General features: G+C 49.0%; 1 pseudogene across 1 annotated transcript in view; it reads left to right on the top strand.

The window, feature by feature from the left end:
• Nucleotides 1-13517: 13517 nt before the first annotated feature.
• The window catches only part of LOC147120876 (peroxisomal biogenesis factor 3-like), a 50998-nt pseudogene continuing 41085 nt past the window's right edge, over nucleotides 13518-23430 (top strand). Inside the window, exon 1 of the transcript XR_015075323.1 lies at nucleotides 13518-13637. The product of XR_015075323.1 is annotated as a peroxisomal biogenesis factor 3-like (transcript). The remainder of the gene's footprint in view (nucleotides 13638-23430) is intronic.

Genomic DNA, 23430 nt, shown 5'->3' with positions numbered 1-23430 from the left:
CCGACCCCAATAGTGCCTCATGGGGCCCTACCTCGTGGGAGACGCCATTTTACTCACCACGCCCGACCGCCTCGCCCGCAGATGACAACGACTCGCTCAGCTACACACTAGCTTCCGTCACCCTGGACCAAGCCCGCCCGCACCATCTGTCCAAGTCAATGATGGACATCAAAGTGAACGGCCACGCCACGACCTGCCTGTTCGACAGCGGAAGCACGGAGAGCTTCATCCACCCAGACACGGTGAGCCACTACTCCCTCTCTGTCCTACCAACGCGCAGCCGAATCTCGATGGCATCGAGGTCCCACGCCACGGACATCAGCGGCTACTGTGTCGTGACCCTGTCGGTTAAGGGCACAGAGTATAAAAACTTTAAACTCCTCGTCCTCCCCCATCTCTGCGCTGCCGTCCTACTAGGGCTGGACTTCCAATCCCACCTCCAAAGCGTAACCCTAGCATACGGTGGACCCCTCCCCCCACTCACAGTCAACAACCAGCAAACGTTAAACCGCCCACCGCGTAACACCTGCAGCCTCTCCACCCTCAAGGTCCCGCCACCCTCTCTGTTTGCTAACCTTACCCCTGACTGCAAACCCGTCGCTACCAAAAGCAGGCGGTATAGCGCCGGGGACAGAGCCTTCATTAGCTCTGAGGTGCGGCGCCTCCTGAAAGAGGGCATTATCGAGGGGAGCAGCAGCCCCTGGCGTGCCCAGGTCGTAGTCGTAAAGACCGGCGATAAAAACCGCCTGGTCATCGACTACAGCCAGACCATAAACAGATATACCCAGCTGGACGCATACCCCCTCCCCCGCATATCTGACATGGTCAATCAGATTGCACAGTATAAAGTATTCTCGACCATCGACCTGAAGTCGGCCTACCACCAACTCCCTATCCACCCTGAGGACCGCCAGTATACCGCCTTCGAGGCGAATGGGCGCCTATACCACTTCCTTAGGGTCCCCTTCGGTGTCACTAATGGGGTCTCGGTCTTCCAAAGGGAGATGGACCAGATGGTTGACCAGAACGAACTGCAGGCTACATTCCCCTACCTAGATAACGTCACTATCTGCGGCCGCGACCAGCAGGAACATGACGCGAATCTGGAGAAATTCCTCCGTACGGCCCAACGGCTGAACCTCACCTACAATAAGGAGAAATGCGTGTTTAACACCACGCGCCTTGCCATCCTCGGCTGCGTAGTGGAGAACGGAATCATCGGCCCCGACCCAGAAAGAATGCGCCCCCTCATGGAGCTACCCCTCCCCCACTGCCCTAAAGCACTTAGGAGAACCCTGGGGCTTTTCGCCTACTATGCCCAATGGGTACCCAATTACGCGGACAAAGCCAGACCCCTCCTGAAAGCCACTTCCTTCCCCCTCACGGAGGAGGCGTGCGCGGCCTTCTCCCTCATTAAGGGAGACATAGCCAAGGCCACGACGCACGCAGTGGACGAGTCCATCCCCTTTCAGGTGGAGAGCGACGCCTCCGACTTCGCCTTAGCCGCCACCCTAAACCAGGAGGGGAGGCCAGTGGCCTTCTTCTCAAGGACCCTACAGGGCCCCGAGATCCGACATTCGTCGGTCGAGAAAGAGGCCCAGGCGATCGTGGAGGCAGTACGGCGCTGGAGGCACTACCTGGCAGGCAAACGATTTACCCTCCTCACCGACCAGCGTTCGGTGGCTTTCATGTTTAATAACAAGCTGAAGGGCAAAATCAAGAATGACAAGATTTTGAGATGGAGAATCGAGCTCTCCACCTACGATTATGAGATCTTGTACCGGCCAGGCAAGCTGAACGAATCCCCTGATGCCCTTTCACGAATGACATGCGCCAGCGCGCATATCGATAGGCTTCAGACCCTCCACGACCAGCTCTGCCACCCCGGAGTCACCAGACTCTACCATTTCATTAAGGCCCGCAACCTGACCTACTCCATCGAGGAGGTCAGGACCATGACCAGGAACTGCCAGACCTGTGCGGAGTGCAAACCGCACTTCTATAGGCCGGACCGAGCAAGCCTGATCAAGGCCACCCGCCCCTTCGAGCGCCTGAGCATCGACTTTAAGGGGCCCCTCCCGTCCTCTGACCGTAATGTGTACTTCCTCAACATCGTTGATGAGTACTCCCGTTTCCCCTTTGCCTTCCCCTGCCCCGACATGACCAGTAGCACGGTCATTAAGTGCCTGAATGCCCTCTTCGCCTTGTTCGGGTTCCCGAACTATATACACAGCGACCGGGGCTCCTCCTTCATGAGCGAGGAACTCCGGCAATTCCTCCTAGAGAGAGGTATTGCAGCAAGCAGGACCACCAGCTACAACCCCAGAGGTAACGGTCAGGTGGAAAGAGAGAACGCGACGGTATGGAAGGCCGTCCTCTTAGCCTTAAAGTCTAAGGGCCTCCCAACCTCCCGCTGGCAAGAAGTCCTCCCGACAGCGCTGCACTCCATCCGGTCATTACTTTGCACGGCCACTAACACCACCCCCCATGAACGAATGTTCGTTTTCCCCAGGAAGTCGACTACGGGAACCACTCTACCAACCTGGCTGACCGCCCCGGGGCCGGTCTGGCTGCGGAAACACGTGAGGACCCATAAAACGGACCCCCTGGTCGAGAGGGTGAACCTCCTGCACGCCAACCCCCAGTACGCCTACGTGGCGTACCCAGACGGGCGGGAGGACACTGTCTCCCTACGAGACCTCGCACCCTCAGCCGATCCGGAAACACCGCCACCACCCCCCCCAACCTCAGTCCAGGTAGACGGCATGCCGGAACCCCACGAGCCCTCGCCGACCACGCAAACACCAGCATCAACACCGGATAAGGCACCAGCACCGGATAAGGCAACACCACCGCTGCGGCGATCGGAGAGGCTTACGAAGCCTCCGGACAGACTGACCTACCAGAATTGGTAGTACACTTCACCCCGCCGGACTTAATTCTAAACAAGGGGTGAATGTGGTAAACCACGTTCACTATCGTTAGCACTGTTCACCACTGTTCGTTATAACTGTATCACTGACCACTATTGTATCACGGTACGAGGTCGCCTCTTGCCACACTGCTATACCTGGGATGACCACTGCCGACTCCGCCTTGGCTCCACCCACCAGGCCAGGTATAAAGGTGAGCGACTGGCTGGTATTCCTCCTGCTTGGATCGGATCACCCACGAGAGTGGGCTGTTATTTAGTCAATAAAAACCTTTAGTCACCTTCGTAACTCTTCGCCTTTTATTGGAGGAATTGATAGGTATATCACACATAAAAAGATCCCACGGCAATATTTCGAAGAACAGGAATGGAGTTTTCGCCGTTGTCCTGGCAAATATTTATCCCTCAACCAACATCACTAAAAAACAGATTATCTGGTCATTATCTGTGTGGGATCTTGCTGTGTGCAATTTGGCTTCCACGTTGCCTACCTTACAACAGTGACTACACTTCAACAGTACTTGAGGGCAAAATAAGTACAGTAGAAGGATGTGCTGATAGGGTGAGATGAAGAAGGGTGGGAGGAGGCGGGTGTGGAGCATAAACACCGGCATGGATCAGTTGGGCCGAATGGCCTGTTTCTGTGCTGCAGGCACGATGTACTTCATTGGCTGTAAAGCCCTTTGGGACACTTTGCTGTGTTTTTTTATTCAGTCCTGGGATGTGGGCGTCACTGGCAAGGCCAGCATTTATTGCCCATCCCTAATTGCCCTTGAGAAGGTGGTGGTGGGCCACCTTCTTGAAACGCTGCAGTCCGTGTGGTGAAGGTACTCCCACAGTGTTGTTAGGGAGGGAAATCCAGGATTTTGACCCAGCAACAATGAAGGAATGGCGATATATTTCCACGTCAGGACGGTGTGTGACTTGGAGGGGAATTTGGAGGTGGTGGTGTTCCCATGCGCCTGCTGCCCTTGTCCTTCTAGGCGATAGAGGTGCTGCTGAAGAAGCCTTGGCGAGTTGCTGCAGTGCATCTTGTAGATGGTAGACACTGCAGCCACGGTACGCCGGTGGTGGAGGGAGTGAATGTTTAAGGTGGTGGATGGGGTGTCAATCAAACGAGCTGCTTTGTCCTGGATGGTGTCAAGCTTCTTCAGTGTTGTTGGAGCTGCACTCATCCAGGCAAGTGGAGAGTATTCCATCACACTCCTGACTTGTGCCTTGTAGATAGTGAAAAGGCTTCGGGGAGTCAGGAGGTGAGACACTCACCGCAGAATACCCAGCCTCTGACCTGCTCTTGTAGCCACAGTATTTATGTGGCTGGTCCAGTTAAGTTTCTGGTCAATGGTGACCCCCCAGGATGTTGATGTTGGGGGATTCGGCAATGGTAACGCCATTGAATGTCAAGGGGTGGTGGTTAGACGCTCTCTTGTTTGAGATAGTCCTTGCCTGGCACTTGTGTGGAGCGAATGTTACTTGCCACTTATCAGCCCAAGCCTAAATGTCGTTCAGGTCTTGCTGCATGTGGGCACGGACTGCTTCATTATCTGTGGAGTTGCGAATGGAACTGAACACTGTGCAATCATCAGTGAACATCACGAAATATAGACTAGGCCTATATTTCCTAGAGTTTAGAAGAATGAGAGGTGATCTCATTGAAATTAGGGTTGTATTCCCTAGAATTTAGAAGGTTGACGGGTGATCTGATCGAAGTTTTCAAGGTATTAATGGGAATAAATAGGTTAGACAGAGAGAAACTATTTCTGCTGGTTGGGGATTCTAGGACTAGGGGACATAGTCTAAAAATTAGAGCCAGGCCTTTCAGGAGTGAAATTAGGAAACACTTCTACACACAAAGGGTGGTAGAAGTTTGGAACTCTCTTCCGCAAACAGCAATTGATGCTAGATCAATTGTTAACTTAAAATCTGAAATTGATAGATTTTTGTTAACTAAAGGTAATATGGGCACGGGCCAAAGAAGTTAGGTCGCAGATCAGCCATGATCTCCTTGAATGGTGGAACAGGCTTGAGGGGTTCAATGGCCTACCTATGTTGCTATGAAATATAGAAAATTCTTAAGGGGCTTGACAGGGTAGATGCTGGGAGGATGTTTCCCCTGGCTGGGGAGTCTAGAACCAGGGGTCACAGTTTCAGAATAAGGGGTCGGCCATTTAGGACTGAGATGAGGAGAAATTTCTTCACTCAGAGGGTTGTAAGTCTTTGGAATTCTCTACCCCAGGGAGCTATGGATGCTCAGTTGTTGAGTATATTCAAGACAGGGATAGATAGATTTTTGGATTTATAAGAGAATCGAGGGATATGGGGATAGTGCAGGAAAGTGGAGTTGAGGTAAAACATCAGCCATGATCTTATTGAATGGCGGAGCAAGCTCGAAGGGCCAAATGGCCTACTCCTGCTAATACTTCTTATGCCCTTATGCAATGCGCTATATAAATACAAGTCTTTGTTTTCTTTTATCAGATTAGCGCCCAGGTGCGGAAGATGAAGACCTACCCCAGGGTTTTTGAGGAAGGGAAGGGGAGTGGAAATTAAATAATTAAATAATTCAATGCATCTTACATAAGATTACATCGGATATACAGCACAGAAACAGGCCATTTGGCCCAACCCGTCCATGCCAGCGTTTATGCTCCACTCGAGCCTCCTCCCATGTTTCCTCATCTAAATCTATCAGCATAACCCTCTATTCCCTTCTCCCTCATATGCTTATCCAGCCTCCCCTTAAATGCATCTATACTATTCGCTTCAACCACTCCCTGTGGTAGCGAGTTCCACATTCTCACCACTCTCTGGGTAAAGAAGTTTCTTCTGAATTCCCTATTGGATTTCTTGGTGACTATCTTATATTGATGGCCTCTAGTTATGCTCTTCCCCACAAGTGGAAACATTCTCTCTGTATCCACTCTATCAAAACCTTTCATAATTTTAAAGACCTCTATTAGGTCACCCCTCAGCCTTCTTTTTTCAAGAGAAAAGAGACCCAGCCTGTTCATCCTTTCCTGATATGTATACCCTCGCATTTCTGGTATCATCCTTGTAAATCTTCTCTGCACCCTCTCCAGTGCCTCTATATCCTTTTTATAATATGGTGACCAGAACTGTCCGCAGTACTCCAAGTGTGGTCTAACCAAGGTTCGATACAGGTTTAGCATAACTTCCCTACTTTTCAATTCTATCCCTCAAGAAATAAACCCTAGTGCTTGGTTTGCTTTTTTATGGCCTTGTTAACCTGTGTTGCAACTTTTAGTGATTTGTGTATTTGTACTCCGAGATCCCTTTGTTCCTCTACCCCACCTAGACTCACACCCACCTCTTTTTCTTCTTCTTAAGGCAGTCCCTCAGAACCGAGGATGACTTGTTTCCACACTAAAAATGAGTTCTCAGGTGACTGATGAGTCTAATGTGGGACCTACAGTCTCTGTCACAGGTGGGGCAGACGGTGGTTGAAGGGGCGGGTGGCTGGGGTGCTTGAGTAATGTCAACCCAAGCACCCCACCCACCCTCGCACCCTCCAAGTAATAAGTGACCTCCCTATTCTTCCTATGAAAATTTAATACCTCACATTTATCTGTGTTGAACTTCATTTGCCAATTATATGTTATTCTGCAAGTTGATTAATTCCTCCTGTAATTTGTTGCAGTCCTCCTCAGTATTGACTATCCCCCCAATTTGGTGTTATCTGCAAATTTAGAAATTGTGCTTTTGATTCCAAAGTCTAACTCGTTAATGTAAATTGTGAACAACAATGGTCCCAGCACTGATCCTTGTGGAACACCACTACCCACCTTCTGCCATGGTGGTCTACTCTCTGCTTTCTGTCTTGAAGCCAGCCAGCAATCCATTCTGCTACTTGTCCCCTGGCTCCGCATTCTCTGACCTTGTTCATCAGTCTATTATGGGGTACCTTATCGAAGGCCTTTTGAAAATCTAGATAAATTATATCTACTGCATTACCATTGTCTACTCTCTGTTACCTCTTCAAAAAATTCAATGAGGTTGGTCAAGCAAGACTTTCCCTTTTAAAATCCATGCTGACTATTCATTACTATGTTTTTGGTTTCTAGATGTTCTTCTATTTTCTCCTTTAGTAGGGATTCCATTATTTTTCCTAGCACCGATGTTAAGCTAACTGATCTATAATTCCCTGGACATGTTCTATCCCCCTTCTTAAATATAGGTATTATGTTAGCTCTCCGCCAGTCCTCTGGCACTACACCTTTCTGTAACCAATTATTAAATATGTGTAGTAATGCCTCTGCTATCTCTTCCCTAGATTCTTTTAAAATGCGTGGATGCAATCCATCCGGACCAGGGGTTTTATCCTCTTTAGGTTTGATTAGTTTATTTAATATATCCCCTTTTTAAATTTTAAATGCACTTATCTCATTACTAATCTCATCATCCAATGTCATGTCCACCTGTTCTATCTCCCTGGTAAATATTGAAGCAAAATAATTATTTAATATTTCTGCCATTTCTCTATCGTCACCTGTGGTATTATCCCGTCTTTCCCTTAATGGCACGATTCCCATCCCAATCTTCCTTGTTTATTGATGTGCCTGTAAAATATTTTACTATTTTGTTTTATGCTCCTGATAATTTAATTTCATAGTTCCTCTTTGCCTTCCTAATTGTTTTTTGACTTCTCTCCTAATCTCTTTGTATTCTCCCTTATCATGTACTCCCCTGCTGTCTATGTACTTAATGTATGCCTCTTTCCTTAGCCTCAATTGTTCCCTTATGGCTTTCTCATTAGTGTTTAGTTTGTTCTTTCCTTTTAGTGGAATATATTGTTCCTGCACTCGGTTGAACACCGTTTTAAATGTTTCCCATGGCTGTTCTACATCATTGTTTGCAAATATTGGTGCCCATTTAATTTTCCCAAGTTCTATTCTTAGCCCCTCAAAATCAGCTTTTCTCCAACCTATTACCCAGTTTTTCATCATACTTGTCTCCTTCTCAATTATCATTTTAAAGCGTGTTATATTATGATCACAATTGCCTAGATGTTCCCCTACTTTTATTTCTCTTATCTGCTCTGGTTCATTCCCCATTACTAGATCCAATAGCAAATCCTCCCTTGTTGGGCTTTTTGCATATTGGGTTAGAAAGGAGTCCTGTACACATTGTCGGAACTCCATTCCCTTATCCCCTTTACCTACCTCTTCTGTCCAATTAATATTGGGGTAGTTGAAATCCCCCATGATTATTATTCTATGTTTTTTTATTAATTTCCCTAATTTGTCTGCATATTTCTTCCTCCACCTCCCTTCCACTATTAGGTGGTCTGTAGACTACACCTATTAGTGTGATTGATCCTTTATTATATTTTATCTCTATCCATATGGATTCTATTTTTGTACGATAGCAAAATACTGCGGATGCTGGAAATCCGAAATAACAACAGAAAATGCTGGAAAAACTCAGCAGGCCAGGCAACATCCGTGGAGAGAGAAATAGAGTGAATGTTTCAGGTCAAAACCCTTCGTCTTGATGAAGGGTTTCGACCTGAAACGTTGACTCTATTTCTCTCTCCACGGATGTTGCCTGGCCTGCTGAGTTTTTCCAGCATTTTCTGTTGTTATTTTGGATTCTATTTCTGTCTTGCTGATAGCTGCGTCACTTTTTATCTACTGCCATTATGTTATCCCTAATAAGTACAGCTACTCCACCTCCCCTTTTTCCCTCTCTATCTTTTCTAAATATGTTATACCCTGCAATGTTTAATTCCCAGTCCTGATTTTTCTGTAGCCATATCTCAGTAATCCCTACTATGTCTGGTTCCTCGCAATGCATGATTGCCTCCAGCTCCCCTGTTTTATTACTGACACTGTGCATTGCTGTACAGACAGCTTAACTCATTTTTAATAGGATTTCCTCTCACTTTATGTTTAACCATCTTTTTTAGACTCCTGGGCCTAGAAATTCAGTTGCGTTTGCGCCCAATTAGGGGCAAAAGAGTGGGTTGCGCCGGAAGTTGCGTCGCGCCCGAAATTAGGTGGGCCCTAACATCGGCGTTAGCCGGTAGCGCTGCGCCGGCACCGATGACGTCATCGGTGTGCGCAGTGCCCCGGTACCGCCCGAAACCACGCCGATCCCCATCTTCAGTAGCGGCCGCCTCTTCTGTGGCGGCCGCTAACAACATCGGGAGACCGGGTCCTTACTGCAGCCTTAGCGGCGCAAGTTAAGGTGGAGGTGCGGCCGGCCGCTTTTTCGGCGGCCGCCTGCCCGCACCTCCTTCCCCGGCCTCCTCCACCCCCCCCCCCCGCGGCATTGCCGGCTGGTTTCCGTGGAGCCCGGCACTTCTCCGTTGTGCCGGGCTCTTTTGCCGGCACTTGCAATCGGGGCTCCGGCCGTTGCAGGCACCTCCCCCTTAAGAGAAGGGGGAGGCCTGCAGTACAGCAGCCTGCCGCACCGCATCGGGTGGCGCAGCGGGACCGGCAGCGCTGAAATTCACTTTCAGCGCCCCAAGCGGGGCGGGCAAACCCTGGAACAGCGCCCGGTTCCGCTTTGGGGCGCTGAAAGTGAATATGGGGCGGGCACAACTGGCTCCGCGGCGGGCGCAAAATTTACGGCGCAAACGAGCTGGCGGGGCTATACCCAATTTCTAGGCCCTGTTCTATAAATCTATTTATTCCCTTGCCATCAATGTCGTCCCTTACTATATTCTTTCCTATGCTCTCTTTTCCGGTTTTGTTTATAATTAGGCTGGTTATGTTTCTTGCAGATCCCTCCCCCCATCTTACTAGTTTAAAGCCTTTGCCACCTCCCTATTTACCCTTTCCGCTAGGACATGGGTCCCATTCTGTTTCAGGGAGCCCGTCCCATCGGTACAGCTCCTTCCTGTCCCAGAACTGGTGCCAGTGTCCTATGAAAAGGAACCCCTCTTTCCCACATCAGCCCTTTAGCCACGTGTTAATTCTCCTGATCTGTTTGCTTCTATGCTAATTTGCACGTGGCTCAGGCAATAATCCAGAGATTATTACCCTTGAGGTCCTGCTTTTTAATTTAGAGCACTTTCAGCAGGACCTCCTCCCTGTTCCTACCTATGTCGCTTGTTCCAAAATGAACCATGACAACTGGATTCACCCCCTCCCTTTCCAAGTTCCTCTCCAGCCACCGTGAGATATCCCTTACCCTGGCACCAGGTAGGCAACACAACCTTCGGGATTCTCGTTCATGGCTGCAGGGGACGCTACCTATCCCCCTAATAATAGAGTCCCCTATCACTACCACATTTCTATTCTGCTATTCCCCCCCTTGGACAGCCTTCTGAGCCACGGTGCCTTGGTCTGCATTGTGGCTGTCCTCCCCGCAGTCTTTCTCCTTGACCTCACAGGTAGTGAGTACATCGTACCTGTTGGACAGGACCAGTGTCTGCGGGACCTCCTTCTCAACCTCTCCTAAATCCTCACTACCCGTCTCCCTAACAGTCACACCCTCCCTTTCCTGAACCTGTGCTTTCCTCTGGGGTGTGACTGTATTGTGGATAAAACTGTCCAGAAATTCCTCCCCCTCCCTTATGTGTCGAGTGTCTCCAACTCGCACTCCATCTCAGTGACTCTGAGCCGGAGAGATTTGAGATGGAGACATCTCCTGCAGACGTGTTTGCTCGGGACAGTCTCGCTGTTCACAAACTCCCACAGACTGCAGTCCAGACACACAACCTGCCCTGCCGTATCTTAATGTAGTCTTATTTTATTTATTTAATTAGTTAAAGTCTTTATTCAATGATTATTTATAGTTATATTAACTAGCTTAACTAGTTAAGCTATAAATTTAAAACAGTACTTTGTAGTTTCCCGCTTCTAGTTTAAACCACTGTCCTAGGTAAGAGAGAAAAGAGAGGAAAAAAACCTTAATACTCACCAACCAATCACCTACCTGCTGTCCTGTGATTTCACTCCTTGTTTTTTTGGGAATTGTCGAAGGTTCTGCTGCCGCTGATTCCGCCTCCGATTAGGTCCGCGCTGACTGGTCTCCCGCTGTTTTAAGTACTGCCACCACTGATACCACCTCCACTCTGCTGAATCCTTTTTGAGCTTTATAAAGGCTAAGTGCCACTCACTGCACAATTAAATGTGTAACAAATAATAGCTTTTTTTATAAGTTGTGGAAGTTTCCTGCAGCCGGATCTCATTCTCCACCGAAGGCTGTACAATGAATGGCTCAGGTACCACATCTGGACCAGGGATGTCTGGACCAGGGACATCTGGACCAGGGACGTCTGGATCAGGGACGTCTGGGCCAGGGACGTCTGGACCAGGGACGTCTGGACCAGGGACGTCTGGACCACGGATGTCTGGACCAGGGACGTCTGGACCAGGGACGTCTGGAGCACGGATGTCTGGACCAGGGAAGCCTGGACCAGTGATGTCTGGGCCAGGGACGTCTGGACCAGGGACGTCTGGGCCAGGGACATCTGGACCAGGGACGTCTGGACTAGGGACGTCTGGGCCAGGGACGTCTGGACCAGGGACGTTTGGACCAGGGATGCCTGGACCAGGGACATCTGGTCCATGGGCGTCTGGACCAGGGACGTCTGCGTGCAAAGAGGCATTTCATTAGCTGCAGCGCCACCTGGTGTCCGAGCATGAGCTTTGTCGGTCACTTGGTTGCTTCGGACTGAAAGTTTGATCTGTGCGAATCAGGTGGTCGTGGAATCTTACAGCACAGAAGGAGGCCATTCGGCCCATCATGTCCATGCCGGCTCTTTGAAAAAGCTGTCCAATTGGTCCCACTCTCCCCCGGCTCTTTTCTCCTTTTCAAGTATTTATCCAATTCCCCAGCGCATTCCAGATCACAACAACTTGCTGTGTAAAAAAAAAGTCTCCTCATCTTCCCCCCCACCCCCCTGATTCTTTTGCCAATTATCTTAAATCAGTGTCCTCTGGTTACCGACCCTCCTGCCAGTGGAAACTGCTTCTCCCTATCTACTCTATCAAAACCCCACAATGCTGCACTACTGATACAATCCCGGTGAAGATTCGGTCCTGGCCTGTTAACCCTTTGTTACCAGGGAAAGGATGCCTGCTCCCTGGTGGAGGCTCCGCACCTACGCAGCAGTTGAACGGACCACTGCCTCGGTGCACGGCGGGGGCCGACTTTTGGATTGTGAAATTCCAGAGCAACGGAGGCTTCTCCGGAGCGAGCTGCTTGTTCCCACGATGCAGCGAGGGGGGAGGGGTTGCCAACCCCTCCAGGATTGCCCTGGAGTCTCCAGGAATTGAAGGTTAATCTCCTGGACGATTACAAACCCCGTGAGGAAAATCAATGGGGCGTTAAAAAATTTTTTTTTCATATTTCTTTTAAGACATTTGTTCATTAATTATAAAAATATGTGAAGATCGGAAAGAGGATTGTTTTACTGGGTGCGGAAGTTGGAAGCGAGGAGGTCCTATGAAGAAGCCTCCAGGAATGCATCCAACCAGAGTTGGCAACCTGGGATGTGGCGCTTGAGTTTCTGATCCAGGAAATGTGGGAAATGGCCTAGAAATTCGGTGGGCTGCGCCACCAGTTAGCGCCCAAAGAGTGCACTTAGTGGGTTTAGCGCCACTGGCCACGCCTCCCGCGAAATTTAGTGGGGCGCTAATGGCGGCGTTAGCCTGTAGCGCTGCGCTGCCACTGATGACGTCATCGGTGTGCTCAGCGCCCCACTACCGCCCTGATCGCGATATTTGGTCGCGCCCCCCGCTGTAACGCCGGTCGCAATTTGTGACTGATTCAGGGGGGCCTACCTGTGGCGGTAGTGGCGCTAATTAAAGAGGAGGTGCGAGGCAGCCATTTTTTTTGCTGGCCAGCTGCCAGCACCTCCTCGCGCCACCGCCTCCGGCCTCCTGAGCCCCCCCCCCCCCCGCCGGGGCAGTGCCGGCTGTGTCCTAAGAGCCCGGCACTTTTCCTCGGTGCCGGGCTCTTTTGCCGACACTCGCAATCTCCGATCGCGTTGGTGCAGGCCCCTCCCCTTTAAGAAGGGGAGGAAGGCCTGCAGTGCTGCAGCACGCCGTGCCGCAGCGTGTGGCGCTGCGGCACGTTGCGCTGCGATATTCAGTTGCAGCACCCCAAGAGGGATGTGGGGTGCCTCGAGCAGTGCTGCGCTTCCGTTTGGGGCGCTGAAACTGAATATTGGGCTGGCGCAAGTGGCTCCGTCCGGAGCGGTAATTCCGGCGCCCAGGCGAGCTTGGCGCCCGGGGCGCCACTGAATAAGGTGTTTCCACTTGTGGGGGAACCAAAACTAGGGACTATAAACATAAGACAGTCACTAATAAATCCAATGGGGAATTCAGGAGCAACCTCTTTAGCCAGAGAGTGACTAGAATGTGGAACTCGCTACCACAGGGAGTAATTGAGGCGAAGAGCAGAGATACATTTAAAAGGAAGCTCGATAAACACACGAGGGAGAAAGGAATACAAGGTTATGTTGATGGGGTGAGATGAAGAGGGGTGGGAGGAGGCTCGTGTGGAGCATAAACACCGGCACGGACCAGTTGGGCCGAATGGCCTGTTTCTGTGCTGTAAACTCTGTGTAATTCCGTGGAAAATTGGGCTGATCCATAGGGAATAGCAGAGAATGCTCCTCTGCACGCCCCCAGCCCGCCTCTTCCCTTCCCCTACAAGTGATTGCCTGGCCGGGGATAGCGGGCAAATTCCATGCTGTCCGCCCGACCCAGAGAATCCCGAGCTGAGGCAGGTCAGAAAGAAGCTGGCTGAGTTGAGGAAAGTTGCCATGGCAACAGCTTTCTACTTCCCATTGGTTTATTACTTTAATGATGACGGGTGTCATCGCCAATTAGGAGATAGCATTTGCCCCCCCCCTTCTTAAAGGGGCACCACCAATAAAACTGTAACTTAAACAGAAACTTTTAAATGCAACTTAAACAAATCAAATGAAAGTTTTATTCCGGGCGACGATGCACTCCAGTCCCCTGCGGCGCCCACTGGTCGCGGAAAGGCCTCGAGCGTGCCGGCGGACACCGCATGCTCCATCTGCAGGGCCACCCGGGCACAAATGTAGCCGTGGAAGAGAGGCAGGCAGTCGGGCCAAACGACCCACTCGACCGCCCACCGCCTGGACCAGTTGCTGGCCAGGCTCAGGAGCAGTCCTACGAGGAGATCCATGGACTTGCCCACTTACCGCCCCCCCAACCCCCACCCTCTCCGCACCGGGTGACTAAAGATCAGGAGCGTGGGACTGAAGTGCAGCCAAAAATCGAGGAGCAGCTCCTTCAAATAGTGGAACAGGAGCTGCAACCTCTTGCACTCTGTGTATAGGGTGGGAAACGGACTCCTCCAGGCTGCAGAAATTGCAGGCAGCCTGGGAGTCCGTGAATCTGCCTAAATAATTATTGCACGGGATTTCCCTGTGCAACACCCTCCACGACAAATCCCCAATGACCCAGTGCCTGCCACAACGTGGGCCCTCAGAGCCTGCAGCTCATTTACTGCCAACACAGCCTGACTGATGATACAAGGTTGGGCGTCCCGAATCCAGCAACCTCGGGACCGAGGCCGAGCCGGTTTTCATGTTATTCAAGGACTTCGGAACGTCTTTCTGATGTCCGAAGTCCGGAAATATCGCAACCTGGGCTCGGGCGTTTCCGGACTTTGGACATCAGAAACACGTTCCGAAGTCCGGAAATGCCTGGGCCGCTCCCGCGTGGCGCTGACGCGTTTCTCCGCGCCCCCTCCCCTTCTGTTAAAGGGCAGGGACGCTGCGAGCATTGCAGAGCATCCGATGGCCCACACCAGGCCACCAGGGCGGCGTGGTGCCGCGGCCGCAGCCTGGCGGAGACACTTAGTGCAGCTGTGCAGATTAAGGAGGATAAAACACAACACTAAAGTTTTATTGCATCACTCGCATTTTTCATAGGATTAAAAAAAAAGACAACAAAAGTTAGTGGCTTTTTGAAGTACAAGTTGAGCGTTCAAAATCCGGAGTTCCGGATTATGGAATATTTTACGGATTCCGGACGGCCCTGCCACCAATCGTCCCGGAGTCCGGATCCCGGAACATTCCGCATTTTGGATGCTCAACCTGTGCAAGATTATCCTGTGCAGTCCCGATCCCCAGCCTCATGGGGGAGCTCATACCTCCTGAGTGAGAAAGGGAGGTGGTTGGAGGGAAAATTTAACTCTATGTAAATAAGCTACTGAAAGACTTGTTTCTCTCGGAGCGAGATATGGGGTGGATTTTAACTCGGAGCGGGTTTCTGGTGGAGGAACGTCTTTTGTGATGTTTATGATGTCTGTGGAAGGCAATATCAGAGTTAGTGATTGACCATGTAAACATTTTAAAAGAAAGACTTGCATTTCTATAGTGCCTATCACAACCTCAGGACGTTTCACAGCCAATGAAGCACTTTTTGAAGTTGCAATGTAGGAAATGTGGCAGCCAATTTGCGCACAGCAAGCTCCCACAAACAGCAATGCGATAATCACCAGATTATCTCTTTTTAGTGATGTTGGTTGAGGGATAAATATTGACCCAGGACACCGGGGATAACTCCCCTGCTCTTCTTCGAAATAGTGGCCGCGGGATCTTTTCAAATCAAATCAAATCAACTTTTATTGTCATTGTTAGTGCACAAGTGCAGTACAACAAAATGTAGGCTTGCGGCTCCCGAGAGTGTACATTTAGATTAAGACATTTAAACATTCAACATACATTTGGCTTGTAATACATTAACATAAACATAACCATAATAAAGTGCATTGGCAGATGTGCAGGCTTTAGAGTTTATTTGAGGAGTTCAGTACGGTGAAGCTATGAAGAGAGACTGGACAGGCTGGGGTTGTTTTCCTTAGAGCAGAGAAGGCTGAGGGGGGACCTGATTGAGGTGTACAAAATTATGAGGGGCATAGATAGGGTAGATGGAGAGGAACTTTTCCCCTTAGTAGAGGAGTCAATAACCAGGGGGCATAGTTTCAAGGTAAGGGGCAGGAGGTTTCGAGGGGATTTGAGGAAAAACTTTTTCACCCAGAGGGTGGTTGGAATCTGGAACTCACTGCCTGAAAGGGTGGTCGAGGCAGGAACCCTCACAACATTCAAGAAGCATTTAGATGAGCGCTTGAAACGCCACAGCATACAAGGCTACAGACCAAGTGCTGGAAAATGGGATTACAATAGATAGGGCTTGATGGCCGGCGCGGACACGATGGGCCGAAGGGCCTCTTTCTGTGCTGTATAACTCTATGACTCTGTAACTCTATGTCCACCTGAGAGGGTAGATGGGACCTCGGTTTAACGCCTCATCCGAAAGACAACACTTGTGCCAGTGGAGTGCCAGCCTGGATAATGGGCTCAAGTCTCTGGGGTGGGACTTGGAACCCACAATCTTTCCCAACTCAGAGGTGAGAGTGCTGGCCCACTGAGCCAGGGTTAAAAGTTAGGTTGTTACAGGAAAGGGGAATAAAGGGATATGGCGGGCACGTGGGATTAGGACAATTACCGGGGTTCAGGGGGCTGGTAGTGCTGGAGAAAGTTATAGAGGTGGGAGGTGGGGGGGTGAGCTGTCTTCGTCAGGCACTTGACCAATGATTGTAGACCGAGGGTTTTCACCTTATTGAAAGCTCCTGTTCATCTTCCCACCAGGTGGCGCCAGAACCGTACACAGACCAAACGAGAAGTGAAATAGCGGCGGGGTTGATGAGCTGAGGAGTTTAACATTCCTGCTCTTGCAACAATTCACCAAATAAATTTCATTTGCTTGTTTCGCTGTCAGCTGTGGCTCAGTGGGTAGCACACTTGTCTCTATAAATCAGAAGGTTGTGGGTTCAAGTCCCACCCCAGAGAACTGAGCAGAATTTCTAAGCTAACAATTCAAAGTAAAAAAAAAGACTTGCATTTCTATAGCGCCTTTCACGACCACCAGACATCCCAAAGTGCTTTACAGCCAAGATTAGTAGCACAGCCTTCATTTGTCTGATTCTGTAACTCCTTTGCTAAATCCCTCTGCCTCCTGCCTCTCCAACTTTAAAAAACCTTCTCCATCTTTCTGACCAAGCTCTGTCACCCCTCCTGCTCCTTGATTCCGCACCCACTTATAATTTCTACTATTCACCTTTAAATCTCTGTAACGCGCCTTTGGATATTTTCACAATCAATGGGATTGCGTTCATTTCTGGGCACCGCAGTTCAGAAAGGATAGATTAGACAGTAAAGAAAGACTTGCATTTCTATAGCACCTTTCACGACCACCGGACGTCCCAAAGTGCTTTACAGCCAATGAAGAGCTTTTTGAAGTGTAGTCACTGTTGTAATGTAGGAAACGCGGCAGCCAATTTGCGCACAGCAAGCTCCCACAAACAGCAACGTGATAATGACCGGATAATCTGTTTTCTTGTTATGTTGGTTGAGAGATAAACATTGGCCCCAGGACACCGGGGATAGCTCCCCTGTAGTGCAGTGCTGAGGGAGCGCTGCACTGTCGGAGGTGCCGTCTTTCAAATGAGACGTTAAACCGAGGCCCCGTCTGCCCTCTCAGGTGGATGTAAAAGCTCCCATGGGACAGATTATCTGGTCATTATCACATTGCAGTTTGTAGATTCTTCCTGTGTGCAATTTGGCTGTAGTGTTTCCTACAGCTACACTTCAAAAAGTACTTGATTTGGCTGTAAAGTGCTTTGGGATTTCATGAAAGGCACTATATAAATGCAAGTCTTATTTTCATTTCCTCTTTCACGCTTTTCTCACACGGTGGCATAGTGGTTAGCACTGTTGCCTCACAGCGCCAGGGACCCGGGTTCGAATCCGGCCTCGGGCGACTGTCTGTGTGGAGTTTGCACATTTTCCCCGTGTTTGCGTGGGTTTCCTCCGGGTGCTCCGGTTTCCTCCCACAGTCCAAAGATGTGCGGGTTAGGTTGATTGGCTATGATAAATTGACCCTTAGTGTTAGGGGGATTAAATACGTGGGGTTACGGGGATAGGGTGGGATATGTGTTGGTGTAGGGGTTACGGGGATCGGGTGGAATATGTGTCGGTGCAGGCTCGATGGGCCGAAATGGCCTCTATCTGCACTGTGGGGGTTTCTGCAATTCTGCGATTCTGCGATCCTTTAAACCTGGGGTGAAAATACGAATATCTGTCAGCCATCTGCAAAATCGAATCTTATTAGAATCATAAAATCTTACAGCACAGAAGGCGGCCATTCAGCCCATCGTGCCTGTGCCGGCTCTTTGAACCACTCGCCCTATTTCCTTCCCCATAGCTCTGCAAATCTTTCCTTTCCATGCCCCTCTGCCACATGTCCCCCTCGTGGGGGAATCTAGAACTAGGGGGCATAATTTCAGAATAAGGGGGCACCCTTTTAAATCGGAAATGAGGAGGAATTTCTTCTCTCAGAGGGTCGTGAATCTTTGGAATTCTCTTCCCCAGAGAGTGGTGGAGGCTGGGTCATTGAATATATTAAGGTGGAGATAGACAGATTTTTGAATGGTAAGGGAGTCAAGGGTTATGGGGAGCGGGCAGGGAAGTGGAGTTGAGGCCAAGATCAGATCAGCCATGATCTTATTTAACGGCGGAGCAAGGCTCGAGGGGCCAAATGACCTACTCCAGCTCCTACGTCTTATGTATGTCAAGGGAGCTCTTGAACTATCCTGAGAATACTGCCCTTTACACCCTTAAAAAGCCTCAGCGGATTTCACCCAAGTTGAGGCCTTCAAAAAGACCCCAAGCCTTGCCTAGACCAAGGCAATCAATCCCACAAGAGTTTGACTGCCTGGGGGCAAAACAGAATCTTTTGAAGGCGATGGGGTTAAAAAGAAACTCAGCCCCGCAAGTGTAACCCCACTATTTAAGAAAGGAGGGAGGAGAGAAAAGCGGGGGAACTGCAGACCAGTGAGCCTGACATCAATAGAAGGGAAAATGCTAGAATCTATTATTAAGGGCATGGTAACAGGGCACTTAGAAAATAATTATAGGTTTGGGCAGAGTCAACATGGATTTATGAAAGGGAAATCGTTGTTTGACAGATCTGTTAAGAGTTTTTTGAGGTTGTGACTAACAGAATAGATAAGGGGGACCAGTGGATGTGGTGTATTTGGATTTTCAGAAGGCATTCAATAAGGTGCCACACAAGAGGTTATTAAACAAAATTAGGGCTCATGGGATTGGGGGGTAATATACTAGCATGGGTTGTGGATTGGTTAACGGACAGAAAACAGAGAGTAGGAATAAACGGGTCTTTTTCAGGTTGGCAGGCTGTAACTAGTGGGGTACCACAAGGATCAGTGCTTGGGCCCCAGCTATTCACAAACTATATCAAAGATTTGGATGAGGGGACTAAATGTAATATATCCAAGTTTGCTGTTGATACAAAGCTAGGTGGGAATGTAAGTTGTGAGGAAGATGCAAAGAGGCTTCAAAGGGATATAGATAGGTTAAGTGAGTGGGCAAGAACATGGCAAATGAAATATAATGTGGAGAAATGTGAAGTTATCCACTTTGGTAGGAAAAATAGAAAAGCAGAGTATTTTTAAATAGTAAGAGATTGGGAAATGTCGGTGTTCAGAGGGACCTGGGTGTCCTTTGTACAAGAATCACTGAAAGTTAACATGCTAGAATCTATTATTAAGGGTGTGGTAACGGGGCACTTAGAAAATAATAATAGGTTTGGGCAGAGTCAACATGGATAGGTACAGCAAGCAATTAGGAAAGCAAATGGTATGTTGGCCTTTATTACAAGAGGATTTGAGTATAAGAGCCAAAGATGTCTTACTGCAATTATATAGGGCCCTGGTGAGACCACACCTGGAGTATTGTGGACACTTTTGGTCTCCTTACCTAAGGAAGGATATACTTGCCATAGTGGGAGTGTAACGAAGGTTCACCAGACTGGTTCCTGGGATTGGGGGATGTCCTATGAGGAGAGATTGAGTTAGACTAGGCCTATATTCTCTAGAGTTTAGAAGAATGAGAGGGGATCTCATTGAAACATACAAAATTCTTACAGGGCTTGACAGGGTAGAGGCCAGGGAGGATGGTTTCCTTGGCAGGGGGAGTCTTTTTTTTTAATTCGTTCATGGGATGTAGGCGTTGCTGGCAAGGCCAGCATTTATTGCCCATCCCTAGTTGCCCTTGAGAAGGTGGTGGTGAGCCACCTTCTTGAACCTCTGCAGTCCGTGTGATGAAGGCACTCCCACAGTGCTAGTTAGGGAGGGAGTTCCAGGATTTTGACCCAGCGACAATGAAGAAATGGCGATATATTCCAAGTCAGGATGATGTGTGACTTGAAAGGGAACTTGGAGGTGGTGGTGTTCCCATGCGTCTGCTGCCCTTGTTCTTCTAGGTGGTAGAGGTCGCGGGTTTCGGAGGTGCTGCCGAAGAAGCCTTGGCGAGTTGATGCAGTGCATCTTGTAGATGGTACACACTGCAGCCACGGTGCGCCGGTGGTGGAGGGAGTGAATGTTTAAGGTGATGGATGGGATGCCAATCAAGCGGGCTGCTTTGTCCTGGATGGTGTCGCGCTTCTTCAGTGTTGTCGGAGCAGCACTCATCCAGGCAAGTGGAGAGTATTCCATTACACTCCTGACTTGTGCCTTGTAGATGGTGGAAAGGCTTTGGGAGTCAGGAGTCAGGAGGAGACACTCGCCGCAGAATACCCAGCCTCTGACCTGCTCTTGTAGCCACAGTATTTATGTGGCTGGTCCAGTTAAGTTTCTGGTCAATAGTGACTTCCCAGGACGTTGATGGTGGTGGATTCGGTGATGGTAATCCCGAGGTAGTTAGACTCTCGGTTGTTGGAGATAGTCAATACCTGCCACTTGTGGCACAAATAATTACTTGCCACTTATCAGCCCAAGCCCAAATGTCATCCAGGTCTTGTTGCATGCGGGCATGGACTGCTTCATTATCTGAGGAGTTGTGAATGGTGCTGAACACTGCACAGTCATCAGCGAACATCCCCATTTCTGACCTTATGATTGAGGGAAGGTCATTGATGAAGCAGCTGAAGATGGCTGGGCCTAGGACACTGCCCTGAGGAACTCCTGCAACGAATTCCTGGGGCCGAAATGATAGGTCTCCAACAACCACAACCATCTTCCTTTGTGCTAGGTATGACTCCAGCCAGTGGAGAGTTTCCCCCTTGATTCCCATTGACTTCAGTTTTACAAGGGATCCTTGATGCCACACTCGGTCAAATGCTGCCTTGATGTCAAGGGCAGTCACTCTCACCTCACCTCTGGAATTCAGCTCTTTTGTCCATGTTTACATAGAAACATAGAAACATAGAAGATAGGAGCAGGAGTAGGCCATTCAGCCCCTCGAGCCTGCTCCGCCATTCAATGCAATCATGGCTGATCATCCAAATTCAGTACCTGGTCCCTGCTTTCTCCCCATACCCCTTGATCCCTTTAGCCTTAAGAAATATATCCAACTCCTTCTTGAATATATTTAATGTATTGGCCTCTACTGCCTTCTGTGGTAGAGAATTCCACAGGTTCACCACTCTCTGGGTGAAGAAATTCCTCCTCATTTCTGTCCTAAATGGCCTACCCCTTATCCTTAGACTGTGACCCCTGGTTCTGGACTCCCCGACCATCGGGAAAATCCTTCCAGCATCTAGTCTGTCCAGTCCTGTCAGAATTTTATAAGTTTCAATGAGATCCCCTCTCATTCTTCTAAACTCCAGCGAGTACAAGCCCAATCGACCAAATCTCTCCTCATACGTCATTCCTGCCATCCCAGGTATCAGCCTGGTGAATCTTCGCTGAACTCCTTCCATGGCAAGAACATCCTTCCTCAGATAAGGCGACCAAAACTGCACACAATACTGAAGATGTGGTCTCACCACACCTCGTTTGGATCAAGGCTGTAATGAGGTCTGGAGCTGTGTGGTCTTGGCAGAACCCAAACTGAGCACCAAACAGCATCACTAAAAAAAACCAGATTATCTGGTCATTATCACATTGCTGTTTGTGGGAGCTTGCTGTTGGCAAATTGGCTGCTGCATGTAGGGGGTGGTGTGTGGGTCAGCTTCCCCCCTGATTTCTGAGTGGTTCGCATTGCTCCCACTCCCTTGATTCTAGACCTTGGGCTTATTTGGGGGTTGTGACACAAGTGCAGCAGACAACTGGTTTTGGTGCAAGAAACTTTGATCTTTATTCAAGAAAGAAAATACAACACAGCAATCTTCTACAGTAATAAAAATGGGGAACACTTCGATACATACGAGGGAAAATACAGTAGAAAAATACGTCACCCCTCCCAATCTCACTTTCTAGGTAAGTTGGACTCTAGAGGACCAGGGATAATGCTCACCAAAATGAATCCTTGACAGTTGAGCTGGTTCGCGGTTTCGGGGTTCACTGGATGTGTTGGTTGGTGTCTGCCATACCCCGTATGCGGTAGTGGACTTCGACTATCTGCTGGTCACTCTTCGCGAGTCCGCTGATGCGGTAGGGTGCGTTTTGGATCTATGGGGTGAGTTCCCACTTTTCTTCGGTAGAGATAGGGTTTAGACTTCCTTTTAAGTAAAAATCTTACCCGGGGTAAGTCAGGAATAGATCGTAGAGTGGAAACTTTTGAATCTTCGGGTTTTCTCCTGAGTTGTTTTTCTTTGGTCGCGGTGGCTCAATATTACCGGATTGGTTGGTGGTAATATTTTGTTGGTAGTTTTGTAAGGCTTTTGTTGCCACGGGGTGTCCAACGATGTCCAGGGTCACTGAAGCTGTTGAACTTGGGTGTACGGTAGAATGCTGCCCCATTTCGATGCTTCGGTTTCTCTTGTGTGTTGCTTCTGGGGCGAGCTTTCTGAGAGAGAACTTCTTGAGTTGTCTCCAACTTCTGGAGAGTTGACTTTCTTTAGAAAACAGGCCTTTAATTATACTAATTGGGGCCTCCTAATCTGCGCACCAAATCAGTCCGGGTTTATTGTTTGATTTGGGCGGGCTCGTTAAGGTAACTTGATTTAAAAAATGGGAAGAATGGTTTTGGGATGTTGTACTGTTTAGTCAATGAGTTGTTGATCGCCTAGTTCATTGTCATAGTTATATTCAGGTTTCGAGTATCCTGTCTGAGCCTGAGATTTCTATGTAGGTTGGCGAGGTGATTTGCATTATGCATGTTTTGGATGGGTCCTGTGTTTTGGGTGGGGACTGCTCCTTCGTGGATCGATTGTTAGGATGAATTGAGGTTACACAGTTCCCCAGACAATTTGATTTACTCCAATATACAAACTGTCTTTACAGAGCTTGATCCCATTCCCTGTTGCAGCCTTTTCTCCCTGTACAGGTCCAAACATGCCCTTTTATTTTATCATCCTGAAACCTGTTTAGAAAGAGTCCAAAGTTATTTTCCTTAGGGTTTTCTTCTAGCTTTGGGGGATCTGTGAATTTTGAGAATCTTACACGCGTTTCTTACATTACAACAGTGACCACACTTCAAAAGTACTTCATTGACTGTAAAGCACTTTGGGACATCGTGAAAGGTGCTATATAAATGCAAGTCTTCCTTTTTTTCTACAATCCATATATCTTAAGCAACG

This window comes from Somniosus microcephalus, chromosome 3 (assembly GCF_052327205.1).
Source record: "Somniosus microcephalus isolate GS21.2 chromosome 3, FLI_Smic_1.0, whole genome shotgun sequence".
NCBI classification, from domain to species: domain Eukaryota; kingdom Metazoa; phylum Chordata; class Chondrichthyes; order Squaliformes; family Somniosidae; genus Somniosus; species Somniosus microcephalus.
The sequence above is the reverse complement of the archived record's forward strand: the minus strand, read 5'-3'. Positions and strand labels throughout refer to the sequence as shown.